Raw genomic sequence first — 22975 nt, 5'->3', positions numbered from 1 at the left:
AGTGCAACAGTGCTGCAAAACTGTGGATCCAGCAGCTAATCTCCCCAGCACTGGGAACCTGTATCACCAATTCTGATGTCTTAGACAAGGCGGGTGTAGTTCTCCTTACACCCAGCACAAGAGTGCCATAAACCTGGCCATAAACATACCATTCTGAAAATTTCCCTGAAAAATCGAGTAGAGCTGTTGGTACTCCAATCAAAATAATTCCAAGTGTGCTGGTGCAAGATGGCTACAAAAGCACAGGTCTTGCTCCTGATCTGGCTAATTTCTTGTCTCTTTCTTTCAATTTCTGCTTAAAAAGTGAATTTGATTGATGTTACCATACTACAGGGATACTAATTTTATTCCACCACACAAAGTAACAGAACAAAAATGTGGTTTCAGAGCTCAAGATAGCCTTTTAAACAATGTGTTCAGAATATAGAAATGAAGTCAGTAAATAGAAAATTAATGTTGTCTCCACTCCTGCTCTATTCCTGACAAAAACCTGAAACTAGAATATCCTCATAAAGGGAGTTGCATGGTAATGACAGTCCTCTGAGCACAGCTAGCTGCTGCCCTCCCTATTCACCTGAATTCAGCATGAATGAAACGTTTTCTTGATGAAAATAGTCCCAGGTGACTCATGATGCAGTAGTACTGTGGAAATATCTGCTGAAGTCAGAGTTTTGACACTGGATAACAAAATCACATAATTGTCATATAATCATTCTGGAGTCTTGTTTACAGAAAACCATCCACTTTTCCCAGTGAGAGCTTGGCTGCTGTGACTCCTAGTAGCGTTTTTCTCCTCCCTTTTATAATCTGAGTTAAAGCAGTGCCATTTCAAGAAAATTCGGTGCATGTGTTCACAAGTTTATTGTGGTTTCAAAGGTGTTATCGCTTCCAGAGGGTTATTCAAATAGACTCTTAGTTGTTCAGATAACTAAGAGAGGAATGACTATTTTAGATGTATCCACAGTATCATGAAATGCAAGTTTTCTTTACTGCAGGGAAATAATTTTTGATACTCTAGGGGATATGAAGTGTAATCCGTATAGAGAGTAGTATGTATGAGCTAATGTTTGAATTCTTAATAAATACTAGAAAGATAACTTGTCAAGACACAGCTGCATATATCCATTATTTTTTTATACTTGATAACGCTTCCCTGCCAAACCCAACTGTGTTGGACAACTTCTGTGCCTTCTCTTTTAAAACATCTCATATTAGGACACCACTTTTGGCAGTGTCACATTTAGAGCTTAAAATGGGTATAGAAAGATTGTGAGTGCCTCGTATTTGTACACTAACTAGAACTGTAACACTAATTTGACACTAACTGTGCCTGGTCTACTTTTTTTTTTTTTTCTTAAAGAAAACTAGCAGTCACCTGTTCAAATTAGCAGGTGTTTTGAGGATTCATTGTCTGTTCAGTTAGTGTTTAACTAATGCTTTTGAATGATGAGTTTTGTTTCTGATCCAGGTCAAGATGAGAATTCTCTAGGATGACCATAGTTTCTGCAGAGGATGAAATGTTTTGTGCCAGAAAGCATGAACAGGGCCCAAGATGTCAGTTGATTTCCATTTTTAGTGGCCAAGAAAAGTTGCTGTCATAATGGTTTTAAGGAAGGAAAGAGTTGTTATTTAAGTGTCTCCAAAATGTTGCTAGAATATTCTGTTGTTTGCATCTGTTAATGTTTGCCTCTTCTGCCTTTGATGCACTTTGTAGACCTTATTGAGGAATATTCCATCACTGTCAGTACTTTAAAGTCAGTGGTTCCTTGTATGAGTATTGCTGATATATCTAATAAATGCAGGAATTTAAATTATCACACTTTAGGCTTCACAGCATCCAATAGAGTTGAACGAGAAGAATATAATTCTCACGTTTTTCTGCTTTTGTTGGAATTTATTTCCCTGAGACTACCTTGTAAACAACAGTGCATGTATTTGCAGTCCAACAGACTACTTTTTAAGGAGGTTTGAAACATATTAAAAAAAAAAAAGTAGAACTTGCAGACTTTGGAAAAGATTGCAGAATCATTAATACTGTAAATCCTTGAAGCGGGCAGAACCCCTTCCAGTGGTTGCCATTAGCTCGTCCCATGTTGAAAGCTTTCAGCAAATACTATTTTGTGGAAACAAATGATGAACCTGTTATTCAGAGGGTTGAGAACATGTGCATTACCTTAAAATGTTTACTACAATCATGAAAGTAGATACCTTCCCTTGGTGAAAAGGTCACATGTAAAAGCGTATGCTCACTGTTTTCACAATTTTAATAGTCTTGTCTCTTGCTTTGTATCAAGGTAATGCAGTTGGACGTCATTTAGTTTTGGCTAAAATAGACCAGGCTGTTGGATTAATGGAGAAATTATTTTTTTTTTTTTCCTCCAAGATTTATATATGAAAAATTCTGTTTGTGTAAGGAACTTAACATACTGCACTCAGCTAATAAGGTAGATGTCCAGGGTGTGAACGAGGGTATGAACAAGTGAGTTCTGAAGTATTTAGTTTCTTGTGTGAGGCAACTACAAGGTGCTGTACTTCCGAGCTCATCCTCCTTTAAACTTCCTAATGAGATACGGTTCTGGACTGCTGAATTTAACTTTGAAGTGAGTTCTGCTTTGTGGAGGGGTTGGACTGGCTTGGATGCCCTCCAGAGCTCCCCTTCAAACCTAAAGCATTTTATGATTCTTTTGTTACTTCCCATCATATAATGTTATTCTTCTTGCACATTAATTAATTGTGAATAGTTAATGCTATTGTTTATCAAGTACTGTCATTATAAAACAGGATGAGAGCATGTGGTTGAAATGAATAGAATTGGTTCTGGTCTCTGACTACTGATGAGTTTTATTTGGACCCTAAAAATGCATGCCAGTTATGAAGTTTGCAGTCAAATAGCATGAAGTATACCCTATTTTTCTCCCTCTGTCTTTTTTTTTTATTTATTAAAAAAAAAAAAAAAGCTGTGATGGTCAAGCACAATCTAGCAGCTTAGGGGTGGTGAAGGTCAGAATATTACTGTTTTCTCTAAGCTGAGAGCCCTGCGTTTTACTCTAATGCCTTTATTACAGACCACAAAGCAATCCTGAAGTTGCTTGCATGGTAGCTCTTGTTTGTTCTTGAAATGTGATCTAGCTGAAGCATCATAGCTGATGTGTAATAGCTATGTCCAAGTCTAGCTATTGCAACGTTTTTACATAGAAAGTGTAGTATAGATTGTCATTACACACATAACTTATTTTCATTGAATTTGGTCATTTGTGCTCTACAGGATTAGGTTTTGGAAGTTGTAATACTAACATATGGGTATTGTTTTCCTTCCTGATTAACTTGAAAGTGGGCTTTACAGAAGGCCATTGTAATGACTGTATGTTAACATGTCAGCAAGAATGTTGCATCCATGCAGTGTCACTGCCTTCAATGAAATTCATGCAAGTGTAGGATTTATGTTTAGTATTACTGCTTGCAAGACTGGATTGTAAGTTTTGACTGTAATTGAGCTCTTGCAAAAGAACAGAAGGTTTTCTTACTCTTATTGTGTGTTACTTTGCTAACAGCAAGCAATTAGATGATTCCTTGTTTTCATTGCCAATAATGTCTGCAATATTGAACGGTTTTCCTGGATATGCAAAAACTCGCTGAGAGAACACCTTTTACATTGTATTGAAGACTTCATCTACACTTAGTGGGTTTCTCATCGTTTCTACCTTACATTCTGAATGAGATTGTGTAAGTTGTTAAGAACATCTTAATAATGATAAGACACCTATATTTAACTTGACAGATACCTTCGTGTATATGATATGTTGTGGTATTATGCGTTATGGTGTATGTATGTGGTATATGTTGTGGTATATGTATGGTGTATGTTGTGGTATTATGTGGTATATGTATGTGGTATATGTATGTGGTATATGTATGTGGTATATGTATGTGGTATATGTATGTGGTATATGTATGTGGTATATGTATGTGGTATATGTATGTGGTATATGTATGTGGTATATGTATGTGGTATATGTATGTGGTATATGTATGTGGTATATGTATGTGGTATATGTATGTGGTATATGTATGTGGTATATGTATGTGGTATATGTATGTGGTATATGTATGTGGTATATGTATGTGGTATATGTATGTGGTATATGTATGTGGTATATGTATGTGGTATATGTATGTGGTATATGTATGTGGTATATGTATGTGGTATATGTATGTGGTATATGTATGTGGTATATGTATGTGGTATATGTATGTGGTATATGTATGTGGTATATGTATGTGGTATATGTATGTGGTATATGTATGTGGTATATGTATGTGGTATATGTATGTGGTATATGTATGTGGTATATGTATGTGGTATATGTATGTGGTATATGTATGTGGTATATGTATGTGGTATATGTATGTGGTATATGTATGTGGTATATGTATGGTGTATGTTGTGGTATTATGCACATTATATCACATTATGTGATTTTTTTTTTTAAATCACATTTTGCTTTCTAACTGGCTTAAAACAAGTCACCTGTAAGGCAGGGAGCTGCACAAGAGACTGCTCCTTTTCTCAGGCACCTCTGTGGTGTTTGCTGCCTGGGCATGTTACCTGGAAAGTCAGCCTATGATCTGTGGATACCAAAGCATGTCCTTTATGTAAGGCTGCTTACGATGTAGTAGCGATGTAGGATTTATCAGAATATTGCTGTAAGTATGCTGGTGTACGTGTTCTACTGTGCTGACAGATTGAGATTAAAAATGTGGATGTGCCAATAGTTATGAGATTTACTTTGCTGTGAGAGTGACTGGGGGCCTGGTTTGTTCTTTAAAGTGTTCTTTTCAAGAGGCTGGATTCATATTAGAAAGTGACTGTTTTCTTGTCTTTCTGTAGTTGGGGAAGAAAGAAATATGATTGCTTGAGGCAATGTCATATGTTGTTGACTATAGTAAACATAATTTTGGAATAAGTAAATTGATGGCAGAGGTTTGCAAATCAAACCCCCGAAGTGAAAATACCAAAAATGTACTTGAATAGTTTTATTTAAATTTTTGTATTAAAATATTTATGTTTATAGAGGGTGCTTATTTGAATGGATCTAAAATACTTCAAATTTATGTAGAATTGACACCTTTTTGATGGCAAGTTACAGCATTTGTTTCCTGTAAAATGATATTCAAGTTAATGTTTTTATTTCTTGTAATTTTATGGAAAATTGTACTGTCTGTAGCTTGTTTTTAACCTGGACTTCAGTCACAGAAGGTGCCCATGCAGGACAGCTGAAACATAGCAACCAAAAAAATAGGAAAGTAGCAATGAAGCCAAATGAGACTTTTAACAACAGAATTTCCAGACGTGTTTCCTATGCAAGTGCTATGCAGGTACCTAAGCAAAGCCATTACAACTTGAAAAGCATGATTGTGGAACAGCTAGGGTGAAGCAGAGTCTGAGATCTGAGCATTCTAAAGTGATTTGGAAAGCGTTTTGAGACTGTAGGTTGTTAAAGGATTTTCGTATTATGGAAATCCTCACCCTAGAAATGCCCCAAAGGAACTAATTTTATCAGCTTACGGCTTCTTTTACATTCAGTCTCAAAAAACAGGGGAAAATGCCTGTTCTTTCAGGACTTTCTGGTGGCTGCTCTTATATTTGCTCTGTTTGATTGCTATGGTGTGTTAGGATTTTAAGCCTTTACTGAGGTGTGAGTTGGCATAAATATTTTTCTTAAATATCCATATTAATGCATCAGACGTGTGGAATATATAGTTACTGCATCTTATCAAATATAACTTTAAAAAACATAGATTAGTTAAAAAGATAAAAAGTTTAGCAGACATTTATACAATATGTCTGTGAAAATTGTCATTTAACCACATTATTTAAACAGTCTAATCATTATACATCCCAGTGAGACATCTTATATGGTAGTAGGAATATAAGAAAGATTTACTGCTTGCTCAGTCACAGTTTGTGTGTTTGTTTGGACAAGTGAAAAGATGGTTGTTGTTAAAAATTGCAAGTAGACTTTTGAGCATTTAAATCATCAGTTAGATTTAACTCATTATCAAAATGGAAAAGAAAAATCTTGTTCAACAAAACAGGAAGCACTCGTATTCTTCTGCAGAAAATGCTTGGATTGTTATTATATTTCTATCTTTGCAACGTTGAAAAATGACAAGCATTTAAGCCTTTATCAGCTAGTGTATTAAGTTTTTTTTCATTGGATTTGTTAGAAGAAACTCATCACACAGAGCTGTGTGTCTTTTTGAAAATCAAGGTTTGGGTATTCATTAATCTTATATTGGAGTCTTGGAGTTAGAGATCTGTCATTTTACCTTCTTCCCATTGCTTACATTAGTTTATCTTGAAATTTAAATTTAAATTATTATTTTAATCTAGATGACTAGGAATCTTCAGGTACTGGTGTGCAATTGCTCTTTACCATCAATCATAGGAAAATGCCTTGTTATGAGCCATTCTGAATTTATCTTGATCATTCAAAGGATGGGGATGGGGGAACTTATGGGACAGTTTTGTATTACTGTTTCCTACCATAGAACTTCCTGCAAAAGTGTACAAATTTTAACTTTTACAGAAGTTCATAAACACAAACTGTCTCATAGAAGAGGTAAACCTCCAAGAACTATTCTTTCCGTCTTTCTTAACCTGACTAAACAGATTTCAGATTTATATAGGCAGTTTCCAGATACTTTCTTGATTCTAAGTCTTGATTTTTTTATTTTATTTTTTTTGCCAGGAGGAACTACAACTCTATTTATTAATATTTTTTAAAACACAATGAAAAAAACAATCGTGTGTTTCAGCACTTAGTGCAGAGTAATGATGCCTGGGATAACTTGTTTGTAACTGGATATGACAAGAAAGAATCATCTTTGATAAGGGCTACAAATGCCCTTCTTACATCTTCACCATAGGAGTTGGCAGCCAAGACTTTCCAGATGAGGAGGTGTAGGTTGCTACAGTCCATGCTTCAGCCTTTTTCTCAAGGACACAAGAGTTGCAATTCCTTTGAAAACGGAAGAGGGATTATCTTATTTTATTTTATTTTTAGTTTGTGCATGGAATTGCAGAAGAGAACTCCTCTGCTATAGTGTCTCCTTGAGAGTAGAAGCAGGGTTTTCAGCTTGAGGGAGGTTATTTCTTAAATAAAAGTCTTGGGTGATGAGAAGGAACAGCAGCAATACTTCTGTTAACCTCTGTAGAAGGATGAACTGCTGGAACAGTTATTAGGTAGCATAAATATTTCAATGAATTCTCCTCAGTGGCGTTAGTACTAGGCTTAGGTGTTGTATCCACAGGCTTTCTTCAACTCAAATCATTTCTGCAGGATGCCTCTCACAGGAACCTTAGTGAACAACAAACACGTAAAATTTGTACTTTTTTTTCCACCTGAAGTATTTGATTTGGAATAGCAGCTTGTTTTTTTTTTTTTTGTGATACATTTTAACTCCAAGAACATTTAGTTACCTGTAGTTTGTCTACCAAATGTTGAATTTGAATTTGTCTTTAGAGGTGATATTTGTAACCGCCCTGGAATGAGATCTTTGGAGCTCTATTTATTTCTTTATTTATACTCTATACTTGATCTGAACTTCAGATCAAGTATAGATTGTATGTTTGTTTTTCTTGAAAAATGGCACGATGAGCCAACCCAGGAGATCACTAAAGGAAACATCCTTCACCCCTGCTGCATCTTCAGTGCCAGTGCCATCAGATGGGTCCAGGGAAGAACATTACAGTATTTTTGTCTGGAGTTACTGGTGATGTGAGGAAAGGTTTAAATGCATTATGCAAATATACCGGAAATAGAAGTTACTGGTTTAGTTTTCTCACCACCGTACATTCTGAACTGGATTGTGCAAGTTGTTAAGAACAACTTGTTAATGATGTGGTTCTCAAAGAGGTATTGCTATTTGTCTGATCTTGTGTAGTGGTGACGTTCTGAGCTGTATGTTTGTTTTCGCAGTCTTTTGAGATTTTTCACGTAACTGAGAAGACTAACTGTATGTAATTAAGTTAGCAGTCAGAGATGGACTTAGTGGTGTCAAATTTTGATGTTCATATTTCAGAATTATTGCTGAGGTGTTTTGCATTTACTAATGTGATTTTAATATAAATATATATCAAGCTCCTTTTAACAGTCTAATAGTATAATGTACTTTGGTACACTGTATCTTATTGATATAATTTCTGTTGATGTTGAAGTTTCTTCTTTCTTTTGAGACAGATGGGTTGTCTTTATTTGAGAATGGAATACTCTGAAACTATGATGACAAAAATGGAATATGAAATAAACTATACTCAGAGACAAATAGTAACCCCTTTGTTTTAGTTGCCTAACAATCCTAGTTACAAATTTTTTTTCTGAATTTTTATGAGAAATTTTGATTGTCTTCGTTATTTTCAGCAGACCTGAATGTTGAAGTGGCAGCCCTACAAAAGAACTGCTGACTAGTAATATTGTTGTATTACGTCAAAAGTGGTGGTGTATTTATACAAAGTGTCTGCCTTGCAGTCCTCAGAAATTGCCTTCCCTATGCAGAGAGGAAAAATGCAAATGTCATTTACTCTTATATTGTCTTTGGTAGTAACTCATGTGCAAATATTCATAGCAAAATAAGGGTATTTATAACAGTTTCAGGAAAGGTGAACTGAACTCTTGAAGAATTCAGGATACTATGTACCATTTCTTTTCCCTCTCCCTCTTTTTTTAAATGTCCTTTTTTTTTTTTTTTTCTCAGAATGATTAAGTTAACTGTAGTTAAAAAATAAAAGGCAATAAAACATGCCTTCAGTTAATTACAACTTGCAATTTAAGTAACGGCATTTCACCCTTTCACTACGACTAGTTAGACCATACTTTCTTCTATGTACCTTAAGATACATTGGACTAAAGATGAAAGCACAGTCAGCTTCTGTCTGACCAGTCATAGTGTGATTCCTTCATTTTTTTCCTATCCCTGGTTTTTGAAAGTTATTCCTGAAGTATCTAAATGAACATTTTGCTTAGTTTTCCAAATGCTGGAATGTATTGGAACTATGATTAGGTAAGTTGAGCTTTCTTTACTTATATTCTGCAAGACAGAAGGCAGAAAGGTGATTATGTATGTGTGACTAATTACGTGGCCAGTAGGACCAAGTATTTGCCTGTGTTTATGCTGTTGTCGAATATGTGCTAGCGTGGCTGCATTTAATCAAGATTTTGGTCTTTAGCAAAATAGTCTATAGTAGGTCTGTAGCAGATTCCTGGAGGATTCTGAGGTGACTTTGTGATCTTTTTAGATAGTGTTTTGTGTGGTGTTTTTTTTTTTTTAAACACCCACTGAAATGCTGCTCAATGAAGCTACTCATTCTTTTAGCAGCTTTAAAACAAGTTTGCAATGTGCAATTGTCATGCTCCTGGTCCAAGGTTGTGTGCGTATAATTAGTGATTACTGCATATGATCTGGATCCACTTCTACTGGTAGAGGTTTTTTTTTGTTGTTGTTGCTTTTTTTTTTTTTGAAGTATTGACAACATGAAAGCCTTGTCTGTGTGGGCCGCAGAAGTCTAAAAGGATATTATATTGAGTTGTTAGGAAAGCTGTCACTTGTTGAAAGAGCTATTTGAGAGCTTTTTTTTTTTTTTGGTCAGGCTCAAAAAGTTAAATCTGGGAATTAAATATAACCATCTCAGTTAGGCAAAGCTACTTTTGGGATGGTGAGTTCTTTGTTGTGTTCCTTACAAGAGTGCTTAAAGTGCAGTTTCTTCTTTCCAGGAGCTAAATAATGGAAATGCTTTTTACTGGATGGTTCTCTTTGCAGGTTAGTTAAGTATCTAGGAGGTGGCCTTACTGTACCTCTGTTTTCCCCATGTCTATGCACCTGGCACCTTCAGTGGTGGCAGAGTGGGCCACATAACTTCTCTTTAGGCAACTGCGGTTCTTTTTTGTGGCATAAGAACATAATGGTGTGATACAGATGAGGTGCTAACCTAGAATTACTAATTTCAGACTGATCTTGAAGACATATTCTAGTTTGGGCCTGCACTGGCTACATCACTTTTAAGTCAGGAAGCAGGTTTTAAAGAATTATATCCGAGCTACATGGTTGCAGGAAACAGCGTTTAACAAAAGATGCTCAAAGCAGATAGCCCATTAAAATCACAGCCAGGAATATTACTTTCTGTAGTTTCGTGATAGTTTAACATAACACCATAGGTCTGATGTATAAGTATTGTTCATCAAGTAAAGTAAATAATTTATTAAACATTAAAAAAAAAAAAAGGCAGAACATAGAACTTTATTACAAGTAAGAGGTGCACATATTCCTTTAGTGATATTTTCACAACAGGTTTTACCAGAATGTTCAGGTAATGCTGTTTCAGGGAACCTGCTAGATGCATTTGCTTGAATGTAGAAGCCTAGAAGAAATGAAGTATGCACTGAAGTTTAGCATAGACATGACATTTATAGTGGTTGAAAGGTTGGTTTTCCAAAAGCTTACAGAGCCTTCCTGGATGTTTTTAGAAGATTAAGATTAGTGGACATAGGCTCAGGATATGAATATTTTTGCACTTTGAGACTTGAAAATAGTTTTGAGTCTTTAGGATTGTTAAGTAATGTTGTTAAAGAAATGTCATTATGCTTATTTTTATTATTTTATGCATAGCACTTTATTCTCCTGTTACATTTCCCGTGCTTTATAATTGAATTGGTTTCTGTACAACATTCAGAATTTAAATTTTTTGGGGGGCTTCTTTTGGATATGGGACTCTTTTGCGTACATAATTTTGGATATAAATTACATCACAGATCTCAAATGAAAATTAATATTTACAGTTTATTTTCAGTGGAAATTTGACATTTATATTGCAATGAAAGGAATAAACTAGGAATAAAATTAGATCAGGAGAGCTAATTCTCTTTATTTCCCTTCTGTTAAGTGAAAAGAACAGATTTTTCAGAGTTCTTCACATCTGTGTTATGTTCATTTTTCTTCCACCCTCTTCAGAAGAGCCTCCTTCACTCTGCCAAAGAGAAGCTTGTCGACTGCAAAGCTTGCTACACCAAAGCTGGCCTTCATGAACAGAGCTGGCCTGATGCTAGCTGCAAGAGGTTTTGGCTTCCTTTTTCCTTTTTGCATATACACTAAAAAAAATTCCAGTGGTAGCTTAAGAAATGAGTCATGGTGTCACCTGTGTAGGCTGAAGATCTTTGGGAGCAAAAGGGGTGGGGGGAGAAAAGCAATCTGTAGAATACTGTTTAAAGATGAACAGTTAATAAGTGACCTTGGATAAATGGAAAATGGGCTAGGAGTACTAAAGAGTAAGAGGATAGACCAGTAATAAAGCCACTGTCAAGCAGTTAATATTCATTTCATATGCATCAACTTGTAAAATTTTACCTCTGGGTAGTCTAAATTGTCCTACTATACCATAAGTAGGACCCTAAGCACTGATAGCCTACTGTATTCATAAAAAAACCACCACCAACAAACAAAACTTCTGATGATCAAGTTGTGATCACAGCAAACTGATTTGTGGCTAAGGCTAACGTTTTGGATGTAATTAATTTCTCCTTTTTTTAACCTCCTAACCAGTACACTGATCCCTTTACTTTTTCTGAATTGATGAATGTTATACAGCTATTGCTTTGCCCTGAAGTTGCTTAATCTGCCCAATTGCAAAATGCTTGCTGGGGCATTGGTAACAATTCAGAAGAGTTACTGCTAGTATTCTAAAAAGCAGCTATGTGAATGCTGAATACTTTGCTTCAAATGGGACATTTTGAAGCAAGCTGCTTGTAGGCCATACTAGAGATCTGTGTCAATGTGTTTGCTATATACAATTTTGGTCTTCCAAACATTAACTTTTTTTTTGCCTTGGTATGAGATTGGTGCTGGCAAGATAGTGATAGGGAAAGCAGATGTTTGAGAAAGGCAGTAGCTGCAAAATGTTTTAAAGAGTAGCCTTATGCTGGCAATAGACATCTGGAAAAGCTGATTTAGCTGTAATTGCCACCTTTAAAATTATTTTGAAATCTGAGACTAGTCAGAATAACTAGTGTATTTATTAGCAGTAAATTTACTAGTAAATTTATTAGTGGTGGTGGCAGATGATTGTTTTGAATCCAGTAAAAGGTCTGAAAGCTTTTACATTTTTGCTATTAAATGTGTTTTGAGAAACTGATGAAAAAAGGTAGTATAGTGTCATGTACCCTGTATAATTACAGTCACTGAATATAGATTAATCCCTATGAATATTCTCCATAGCCTCTAGTTTAAATTTATTCAGTGGCTCAGTAAAGGTGCTTTATTCCTTGCTGAGGTTGATTTCAGTAGGTCTCTTGCATATGCCTTTCTAAACTCAGGATAGTAATCTTAAGTGAGTTTATTACCATACATGCTACTATTTTTGGTTGAATAAAATTATTAAATCAGAGGTAGAACTGAGACAAGAAAATGTTCAGGCATTCCTGCCATATATCCCTGTAAAGTAAAGACTAAAATTAAAACAAACAAACAAAAAAAAAAGTAATGGGACATGTGCGTGCATGCAGAGAGAGGGAAAAAGTAACTATTGTTTTAAGAAAACCTGACGTATGCTAAAGAATTTCTATCTGATGAGCTCCAGATACTGACATTTTAATGAAACTGGCATTTCATTAAATCCCCTATATTCCTGAAGGACCCTAAAGACAGAGAGGAATCTAACCATAATTTTTGATAACTTTTTGCTGTGATGAAAATGTATTGGTCTAAAATTTTACCCAGCCACCTGAAAGAAATTTTAATTACTGGAAGGAGTACAGAGACACTGAATCATCATAAGCGTATTTTTTTTAACTTGAGCAGTGAATTTGTATCACTAGAATATCACTGACTTTCTATCACTAGCCAACAGGTTTTGGACTATTCTGATATTCCTGTAGCCTACAGATAGCAAGCAACAGAGTTGTTCTCATTCATTACTGGTTCCATTAATTATATTTTAGCTGAAGATGAACTGTTAATGAAACCACTTTTGATACTAGAACATTTCTCTTATGACTTAATGTGCCAGTCATGAGGCTAAAATGACTTGCGCCCTTTAAAAAAAAAAATCATATCCTTTATAAAATAATCTTTCCTAAAATTAATTCCTTTCTGGCAGAACACTAATACCTTTAGCAAAAGCAATTTCATAAATAGCGACTATATTAAGAAAATAGATATGAAATAGTTTCTTCTTTAGAGATAGAACTTAGCTAAGAACTTTAATTTGAAGGGGTTGTGTCTTTTTGTTTGTCTTTCTTATTTACTTTTTTCAGGGCTTCTATCAGAGTTTCAGATTTATAACTGTTATTTTTTTCCTTGTAAGGAGTTTGATTTTGGGGTAGGAGAAGGAAATAAATTACAGCATGAAAGAATATTCTCTTCAGTATTGTTTGTAGAGGGAATGGAGTGTGCATACTACCAGCTATACTAACACAGGTCTAATACTGATTTTTGAGTGCCCACCTCCATGGCATCACTGTTGTATTACAAAAAATGGAGGAGGCAATAAAGAGTTTTTACAAGCAGCCAGCAGAATTGTTACAATAGATTCTAAGGAAGGTAATTCCTCTCTCCACATAGGTCATATTCCCAACTACTATATTTTCTTGCTATCTTTTCAGCAGACCCTTTCTTCTCTGTAGATGTAGGGAAGAGTTCTTAGAATAATAAATCTTAAAAAGCACATATGGCAAAAGCCTACAGTTTCCAACTCTTGGGCCAAACCAGTTATTTCAGTGTATATTTTAACACTTTTTATTACAGTATATAGTTTACTGTATTGCTAGAGAAATTATAAATAAAAATACCAGAAAATCCATGACTTGCATTAACACTGAATGCCAAGAATGGGGTAACTTTTTTTTTGAAAGCTTGTTGCAGAATCACAGAATTGTAGGGGTTGGAAGGGACCTCAAGAGATCATTGGGTCCAAACGCCCCTGCCAAAGCAGGTTCTCTAGAGCAGGTTGCCCAGGTAGGTGTCCAGAGGGGCCTTGAATATCTCCAGAGAAGGAGACTCCACAACCTCCCTGGGCAGCCTGTTCCAGTGCTCCGTCACCCTCACCGTGAAGTTCTTCCGCATATTGGTGCGGAACTTCCCGTGCTCCATTTTTTGGCCATTGCCCCTTGTCCCATCCCCACAAACAACTGAAAAGAGGTTGGCCAAATCCCACTGTCTTCCACACTTAAGACATTTGTAAACATTAATAAGATCCCCTCTCCATCTTCTTTTCTGAGGGCTGAACAGACCCAGGTCTCTCTTCCTTTCCACATAGGGAAGATGCTCCAGGTTCCGTATCCTCTGTGTTGCCCTTCGCTGGACTCTTTCCAGGAGATCCCTGTCTTTTTTTTGTACTGGGGAGCCCAGAACTGGACATAGTACTCCAGATGAGGCCTGACCAGAGTAGAGTAGAGGGGGAGGATCACCTCCCTTGACCTGCTGTCCACACTCCTTTTAATGCATGCTAGGATCCCATTGGCCTTCTTGGCCACCAGGGCACACTGCTGGCTCATGGCCAACCTGTTGTCCACCAGGACCCCCAGGTCCTTCTCCACAGAGCTCTTCTCCAGCAGGTCATACCCCATCCTGTACTGATACATGCAGTTGTTCCTTCCCAGGTGCAGGACTCTACACTTGCTCTTGTTAAACCTCACCTGGTTTCTTCCTGTCCAGGTCTCATGGAATGGCAGCACAGCCTTCTGGCGTGTCAGCCCTTCCTCCCAGCTTTGTATCATCAGCATACTTAATGAGGGTGGACACTATTCCCTCATCAAGGTCATCAGTGAAGATGTTGAACAAGACCGGACCCAGCACTGACCCCTGGGGAACACTGGTAGTCACAGGTCTCCAGATGGACTCTGAGTCGCCGATCACCACCCTCTGAGCTTGGCCAGTCAGCCAGTTCTCAACCCACCTTACTGTCCACTCTTCTATCCCACACTTTCTCAGCTTTGGTAGCAGGATGTCGTGGGAGACAGTATCAAAAGCCTTGCTAAAGTCAAGGTAGATGACATCCACTGCTATCCCAGCCATCTACCCAGCTGGTGATGCCATCATAGAAGGCTACGAGGTTGGTCGAACACGATTTTCCCTTGGTGAATCCATGCTGACTACTCATAACCTTCTCTTCCAATTGCTTGGAGATGGCATCCAGAACAAGCTGTTCCAAGACCTTTCCAGGGACAGAGGTGAGACTGACTGGCCTGTAGTTTCCCAGATCCTCCTTCTTGCCCTTCTTAAAGACTGGAGTGACATTGGCTATCCTCCAGTCTTCAGGCACCTCTCCTGTTCTCCAAGACCTTTCAAAGATGATAGAGAGTGGTTTGGCAATCACCTCCGCTAACTCCTTCAGGACACATGGATGCATCCCATCGGGGCCCATGGATTTGTGTGCGTTGACCCCACTGACGCTCCCAAACCACTCCCTTGTCAACCAGGGGGGAGATCTCCACTTCCCAGACTCTTTCTCCTCCCTCCAGGGTCCAGGAGTCCCGGGGGGGTAGTCTTTGAAGCAAAGACCGAAGCAAAGAAGACATTCAGTATCTCCACCTTCTCAGCATCCCACGTTACCAGGACACCCCCCTCGTTCAGCAGGGGACCCACATTATCTCTAGTCTTCCTTTTACTGTTTATGTACTTAAAAAAAAAAAAAACAAAAAAAACAACAAAAAAAACACTTATTATCCTTTATCTCTTTTGCAAACTTCACCTCCGGGTGGGCATTAATCTTCCTCGTCGCATCCCTGCAGGCCCTGACAACACTCCTATACTCCTCCCAAGAGGGCAGACCCTTTTTCCACATTTCATAGACTTTCCTCTTCCTTTTGATCTTGTTGATGAACTCCTTGCTCATCCATGCAGGTCTCCTGCCCCCCTTCCCTGATTTCCTATTCTTTGGGATGCACCGATCCTGAGCTTGGAAGAAGTGCTGTCTAAATGTTGCCCAGCTCTCACAAGCACTCTTGCCTTCTAGCATTCTGGCCAGTGAGATACCCCAAGTAGATCCTGGAAGAGGTTGAAGTTGGCTCTCTGGAAATCCAGGGTGGCAATCCTACTTTTTGCCTTACTTCTTCCACCAAATTCCATCTTGAACTCCACCATCTCATGGTCACTGCATCCCAAGCTGCCCCCAACCTTCACATCCTTACCAAGCCCATCCCTGTTGATAAGAACAAGGTCCAGAAGCAGCCCCTGCCTTGTCAGCTCTTCCACCACCTGCATCAGAAAATTATCTTCAGTGCATTGAAGGAAACATTTGGACTGCGCGTGCCTGGCTGAGTTGTTTTCCCAACAGATACCTGGATAATTGAAGTTCCCTATGAGAACCAGCGCCTGGGATTACAAGGCTGCTTCCAGCTGCTTGTAGAAGGCCTCGTCGATCTCCTCCTCCTGATCTGGTGACCTGTAGTACACCCCCACAACAGTGTCTCCCATACCAGCCCGCACCTTAATTCTCATCCACAAGCTCACTGCTCGTTCTTCACCCTCCCCCAGGTGGAGCTGGCTACATTCTAATTGCTCCCTCACATAAAGGGCAACTCCTCCCCCTCCTTTCCACAGCCTGTCTTTCCTAAAAAGGGTGTAGCCCTCCCTGACTGCATTCCAGTCATGCGAGCTGTCCCACCACATCTACATGATAGCAGTGAGGTTGTGGCCCCGTGGCCGTACACAGATCTCGAGCTCATCCTGTGTATTTCCCATGTTTCGCGCATTGGTATACAGGCATTTTAGGGAAGCAGCAGGCGCAGTTACCCCTAGAGGGATGCAAGAAGAAGATTCCGGACGGGGTATCGGGAATATTACCTTCTCTGAGGAGCCCTCGGACAATACTGTGGGACAGCTCAGAGGTTTTTCCCTACTATCTTCAACAGTGACAGCAGTGACATCCGCCAGCCCTTCTCTGTCACTTCTAACTCCCCTCCCTTTCCCCGTCAAACCTAGTTTAAAGCCCTGGTAATAAGTCCAGAGAACTTGCTCCCCAATACACTTGTGCCCCACTTGCTGAGTCGGAGTCCGTCAGCAACCCACATACCTCGCCTCTCAAAGGCCTGCCCAAGATCAAAATACCCAAAGCCTCTGTCCAGACACCATCCCCTCAGCCAGTCATTTACCTGTCCCGTTCACCTCCTCCTTTCTGGGTCCCGGTCACCCATCAGGAGGACAGATGAGAACACTACCTGCACCCCGATCCCTTCAACATCCTTCCCAGGGATTGTCTGTTGTATTTTTTCACTTAAGCTTATGCTGAAGGCTTAAATATGATTTTCTTTTTTGTAACATGCATTTGGTATGGATGCAGTTTCACTCTCAAAATTCTTCCCTGGAGAGATGATACTTTGCTCCAGGACATGTATATAAGTTGTAGTGGCACAGACTACAGGAAAACAAGTATATATTTGAACTGGATACAGGGATGCATGAAATCTTCTTTAAAAGCCCATTCATTTTTTTAAAAACTCTAAAAGTAATAAGTTAATAAGGGGGGGAGGCCTGTTGCTTTGTGGCTGTATACACAATTAAGTCCATTCCTGTTTTTATTCTCCTGTCTGTCTGTCATCACTTAAATCTGGAAGTCTGCTAAACCAAACTGAATGCAGGTGATGAGCTCATTTTGTTGAAAATACTTTCCCCTAATCTTAAATTAGGTTTATGCTTTATAAATATCGTTAGATTTTAGCCTCCAAGTATCATATGAACTATTAGCAAAAACTATTTCCTCTGTTTAAGGGGGAGTGTAATACAGTGTCTACCAAGGCAGAAGTAAATAGAAAAGATGATATGAAGAGGAGAACATATTTTGATCTTCATGTAAACCTGTCAGTTGTGGCGTGAAGCCTGTTTTCTCTCTTGTTGCATTTTGAAAGGCCAAAAAACCTGCCCTATATAGCATCCATGATACCGTTAAGCTAGAGAGAAAATAGAATATCAGAAAATGACATGCAGTAAAACAGATTATAACTGTCTGAAATAACATGCTGCTGCTAGGCAGTTACATAACTGTGTGAAACTCTTCAATGTCCCCTGCACTACAGAACCTAAAATACAGCAGAAAGGTCTCAGCTGAGGTTATGCCAACTGCTCTGAGGCTTCACAGGGGACAGAATTCTAGATTCAGAATCCATGCTTTGAATAATTTGCTAAGAAATCAAGAGAAAAAGAGAAATAATAGTAGGCAAGGGAATGAGACATAGTGCTTGCATAAAAAACAGTCATAATTCCATGTTTGCTTATTTAAGTCCTGTTTAAAATGAATCCTTTGGATAACTATAATCTCTCTCAAATAGAGCACTTAGCGGATTTTGGAGTGTAATAAGTTTACAACACCTGCTCTTTCATATTTCTGTCTTTGGCTGCACATTCATTAAAACAGGTAAAATTAATAATTACATGGATAATTAATAACTATATTGCATAAAAATTTGGGGGCAAGGAGGTGTCCTATATTATGATGGTGCTCAGTGCCACCAGTTCTATTGAAGAAGAAGTAACCTGAAGCTGTTTGTGAATACCTTTTAAAAACTTGTGCTCAGTCATTCACCAGAACATAAAGATTAATGAATGCTAAAAAGAGTTGTCTGAGATTTGGCTACTTGGAAGCGGATTGGAAAGATGCACAGAGTAGATCCAACAGTGCAAAACAGACCTACCTAGATAGATATTTTCCTACCTAGATAGATATTTTGAGCTTTTTTTTTTGGTTCTGCAAAGATAAAGGTACTTAAAATGAAATAAGTTCAGATACAGAACATACTTCTTTGAAAACATTACATCCTTAGAAGCATAGATGCTGTTGGGTTCCAGTGAGAACTCTGGTTCCTCAGCAATTTAATAGTGAAAATTTTATCTATCGTTGCTTATGTAAAGCATGAATTGAATTACATGGCATTACTTTTAATTTGAAGTTTACTGAATTTACATCTTATAACAATTCACTTTCAAGCAACTACAAAGCAGTCTTGTCAACATTGCTTACCTCAAGATAAGTTACTGTCAAGTCAGATTGTATGTGCAGCAGGTGGGTTTTGAACAATCTGTCAAGTATTCAGATAGTTTCTTTCAGTTACCTAGCTTAGGTGCTGCTCAGGAAACTCAAGTCAAGAGCCCAACTTAATTCAGTTGTCAAAGAAGAACTGTTTTCAGGCAGGTAATTCAAACCTTGTCCAAGTTAATTGCCTAAAATAACCTTAAGTAGAGGTACTGAATGATTTCCCTTCATATGTTTTTTTCCAACTCTATTTTATAGCCAGCACAGAAGAGAAGTTATCTGATTCAAAGAGCATGATAAATTTCCAAACTCCTTCTTCATTTTTTGCTATTTCTCTCATCTTTCTGGAAAGTTATCAAAGGCAGTATTTGCTTTTCAGTATCATGATGGCTCTGAGTACTATCTTATGTGCTAGCATATGAATTGCTCTGTTAACGCAGATGGATCATTTTACAAGCTTACAAGTAAATTAATCTTCAGTGGGTATAATTTCTGGAAACACTTACCAGAGCACTTACCAGACTAAGTGCACAGTCCAAACGCTTCTTAAATTCCAACAGGCTTGGTGCAGTGACTACTTCCCTGGGGAGCCTGTTCTAGTGCGCGACCACCCTCTCGGTGAAGAACTTCTTCCCGATGTCTAGCTTAAACCTCCCCTGCCTCAGCTTGACACCATTCCTGTGGGTCCTATCACTGGTGACTAAGGAGAATAGGTCAGCGCCCACCCCTCCACTCCCTCTTGCGAGGAAGCTGTAGATTCTGATGAGGTCTCCCCGCAGCCTCCTCTTTTCCAGGCTGAACAGGCCAAATGACCTCAGCCGCTCCTCATACATCTTCGCCTCTAGTCCCTTCACCATCTTCGTTGCCCTCCTCTGGACACTCTCCAACAGTTTTACACCTTTTTTGTACTGTGGTGCCCCGAACTGCACACAGTACTCGAGGTGAGGCCGCACCAGCGCAGAGTAGAGCGGGACAATCCCTTCCCTCGACCGACTAGCGATGCTATGCTTGATGCACCCCAGGATCCGGTTGGCCCTCCTGGCTGCCAGGGCACACTGCTGGCTCATATTCAACTTGCTGTCAACCACAACCCCCAGATCCTTCTCTGTGTTGCTGCTGTCCAGCATCTGTCGCCCAGTCTGTATGTATAGGCAGGGTTGCCTCGTCCCAGGTGCAAGACCTGGCCCTTGACCTTGTTAAACTTCATGTGGTTGGTGACCGCCCAGCTCTCCAGTCTGTCCAGATCTCTCTGCAAGGCCTTTCCACCCTCAGCAGAGTCTACAACTCCTCCAAGTTTGGTGTCCTTGGCAAATTTGCTCAAAACACCTTCTAGTCCTACATCCAGATCATTTATAAAAACATTGAAGAGGACTGGCCCTAAAATAGAGCCTTGAGGGACCCCACTAGTGACCATCCGCCAGCCTGATGTGGCCCCATTTACCACAACCCTTTGAGCCCTGCCCGTCAGCCAATTGCTCACCCATCGTATGATGTTTTTGTTAAGTTGTATGCTGGACATTTTGTCCAGTAGGATCCTATGGGAAACTGTCAAAAGCTTTGCTGAAGTCCAAAAAGATCATATCAGCTGGTTTCCCTTGATTGACTAGATGGGTGATCTTATCGTAAAAGGAAATCAAATTTGTTAGGCAAATTAGACCTACCCCTCGTGAACCCATGTTGGCTGGGACCAATGACTGCATTGTCCCCCAGGCACACTTCAATAACTTCAAGGATTATCTTCTCCAGAATTTTACCAGGCACTGACGTGAGACTGACAGGCCTGTAATTGCTAGGGTCTTCTTTCTTGCCCTTCTTGAAAATTGGTACAGCATTTGCCAGCTTCCAGTCTAATGGTACCTCTCCAGATTCCAAGACCGTTGAAAAATAATTGAGAGAGGTCCCGTGATGACATCAGCCAGCTCTTTAAGCACCCTGGGATGAATCCCATCCGGACCCATGGACTTGTATGGTCCTAGGTGGAGCAGCAAATCCCGCACACTTTCAGGGTTGGTTAGGAGTTTATCATTCCCACCGTCATGGTCCTCCAGCTTACGGCACCCTGGGTCCCAAAGCCCATCATCAGTATTGAAGACAGGCAAAGAAGGCATTAAGTGTCTCTGCTTTGCCTATGTCCTTGTCTGTGAGGTGACCTTCCCCATCAAGTAGCGGACCTATGTTTTCTTTGGACCTCCTTTTTCTGTTCATATATCTGAAAAAAACCTTTTTATTTTCTCCCACAGACTTGGCCATCTTCAACTCTAGTTGGGCTTTGGCCAAACGAATTTTCTCCCTACAAATGCTAACAGCATCCCTGTATTCCTTCCACATTGCCTGACCCTCCTTCCAGCAGCCGTACATTTTCTTTTTTCACCTAAGCTCCAGTACAAGATCCCTGGTCAGCCAGGCTGGCCTTCTGCCCCGCCTGCTTGACTTCCAATGTTTTGGAATTGCTTGATCCTGTGCTTTTAGGAGGCGGCGCTTAAAGACTGACCAGCACTGATGGATGCCGATGCCTTCAAAAGCAGTTTCCCAGGGGACCTTGCTGACTAGTTCCCTGAGCAGCCTGAAGTCTCATCAGCATAAGATGTCATTCAAATCAGACTGTCAGGGGTGAAAGTACAATTGAGAGATGCTGGGAATCCTGGTGTATGTAAAGACTTCAGTTTTAACTTTATATGTGTTACGTAGCTCTTGATGTGTTTGTTAGCAGTGATAGCACTGACTGTCTGCTTGTGACATCCAGTGTTCCTAGAGCAGAGTGGTTAGACTGACTTCAAAACAACCAAAAAACCCTTCAAATTGTATAAACTGACATAATAAATTTTGGCGAAAGAAAGAGATTAACTGTCTCAAAAGTGGTCAACATACAAGTGTTAACAGTTACGTTAATAAGTATGAGTTATGTTAATAGTTGTGTTAATTACTAGTGTGTTAATGCTTATGTTAAGAAATCGTAGAGCTTCATAGAAGGTTGGTGACACCTGTTTATTTTTGTAAATGCCTACCTTAAGAATATATTAATCTGGTTAGGTAGTATTTTTCTCAGAGTTGACACAATGTGAGATATAATATGACTTTTCTGTAAGAGCTGAGAAAAGTGCCCATTTATCTGAGCTAGAAATGTTTTGGCACTTGTGTCTACATCAGCGTACCTGGCAAGTACCTTGACACTTGTGTCTACGTACCCTACCTGGGCAGCCTGCTCTAAGGAACCTTTGGCAGGGGGCTTGGACCCGATGATCTTTCAAGGTCCCTTCCAACCCCTACAATTCTGTGATTCTGTAATTTCACAATTCTATTTCAGTTAACCAATCATCAGGTCTAACAGTTATAAGATAAATTGGGCATAACCATGGTTTATTATTTTTCAGCAGAGGTCAGATTAAATCAAGTATGAATACACTGCTGTTTAAAAAAAAAAAAAGCTCTTTGGAATGTACTGTTTCTTGCCATATTAAATAGTTATTTGATGGAATTATTCTGAATGTGCTCTGTACCCAGTGTATTGCATTTCACATATTCCCTGGGGTATCCTTTATTTTTTGTTTTGAATCTGTGGGACTCCCTACTGCCTAGAGGTAAATGTTCTTTTACCTTGTCAGTTAGCTTAGTATGAATTACTTTATACATGATGACAGTTAAGTGCACTGCACAATTTTTTCTGCCTTCTTCCGTATCAGATGTAACTATTTAATCAGCCTAACCCCCTCAAAACTAAACATTTTCTGCTGCTGTCACAGGTTACTACCAGTTGAGTTATAGTTTGTGTACTTATTCACCTTAGTATTTTGTCAGGATTGTGTTCTGCTTTGTTATTTTGTGTTTTTAATGTATCTATCTATATATACACACAACAAAAGCATGTATTTGACTTCTAAATAAATTGTTTTGACTAAAAGTTTCACATAAATGTTCTATGTTTAAAAAACAACAACAAAAATGCTTCTATTTCATATTACA

At 38.8% G+C, this 22975-nt stretch overlaps 1 protein-coding gene across 5 annotated transcripts in view; it reads left to right on the top strand.

Annotated features, from left to right (window-relative positions):
* Nucleotides 1-22975, top strand: part of EML6 (EMAP like 6) — a 137608-nt gene that overhangs the window by 2253 nt on the left and 112380 nt on the right. The gene's annotated exons all lie outside the window — the stretch shown is intronic.

This window comes from Anser cygnoides, chromosome 3 (genome assembly GCF_040182565.1).
Source record: "Anser cygnoides isolate HZ-2024a breed goose chromosome 3, Taihu_goose_T2T_genome, whole genome shotgun sequence".
Lineage (NCBI taxonomy): Eukaryota > Metazoa > Chordata > Aves > Anseriformes > Anatidae > Anser > Anser cygnoides.
Note: the sequence above shows the minus strand (reverse complement) of the source record. Positions and strands in the feature narration are given on the sequence as shown.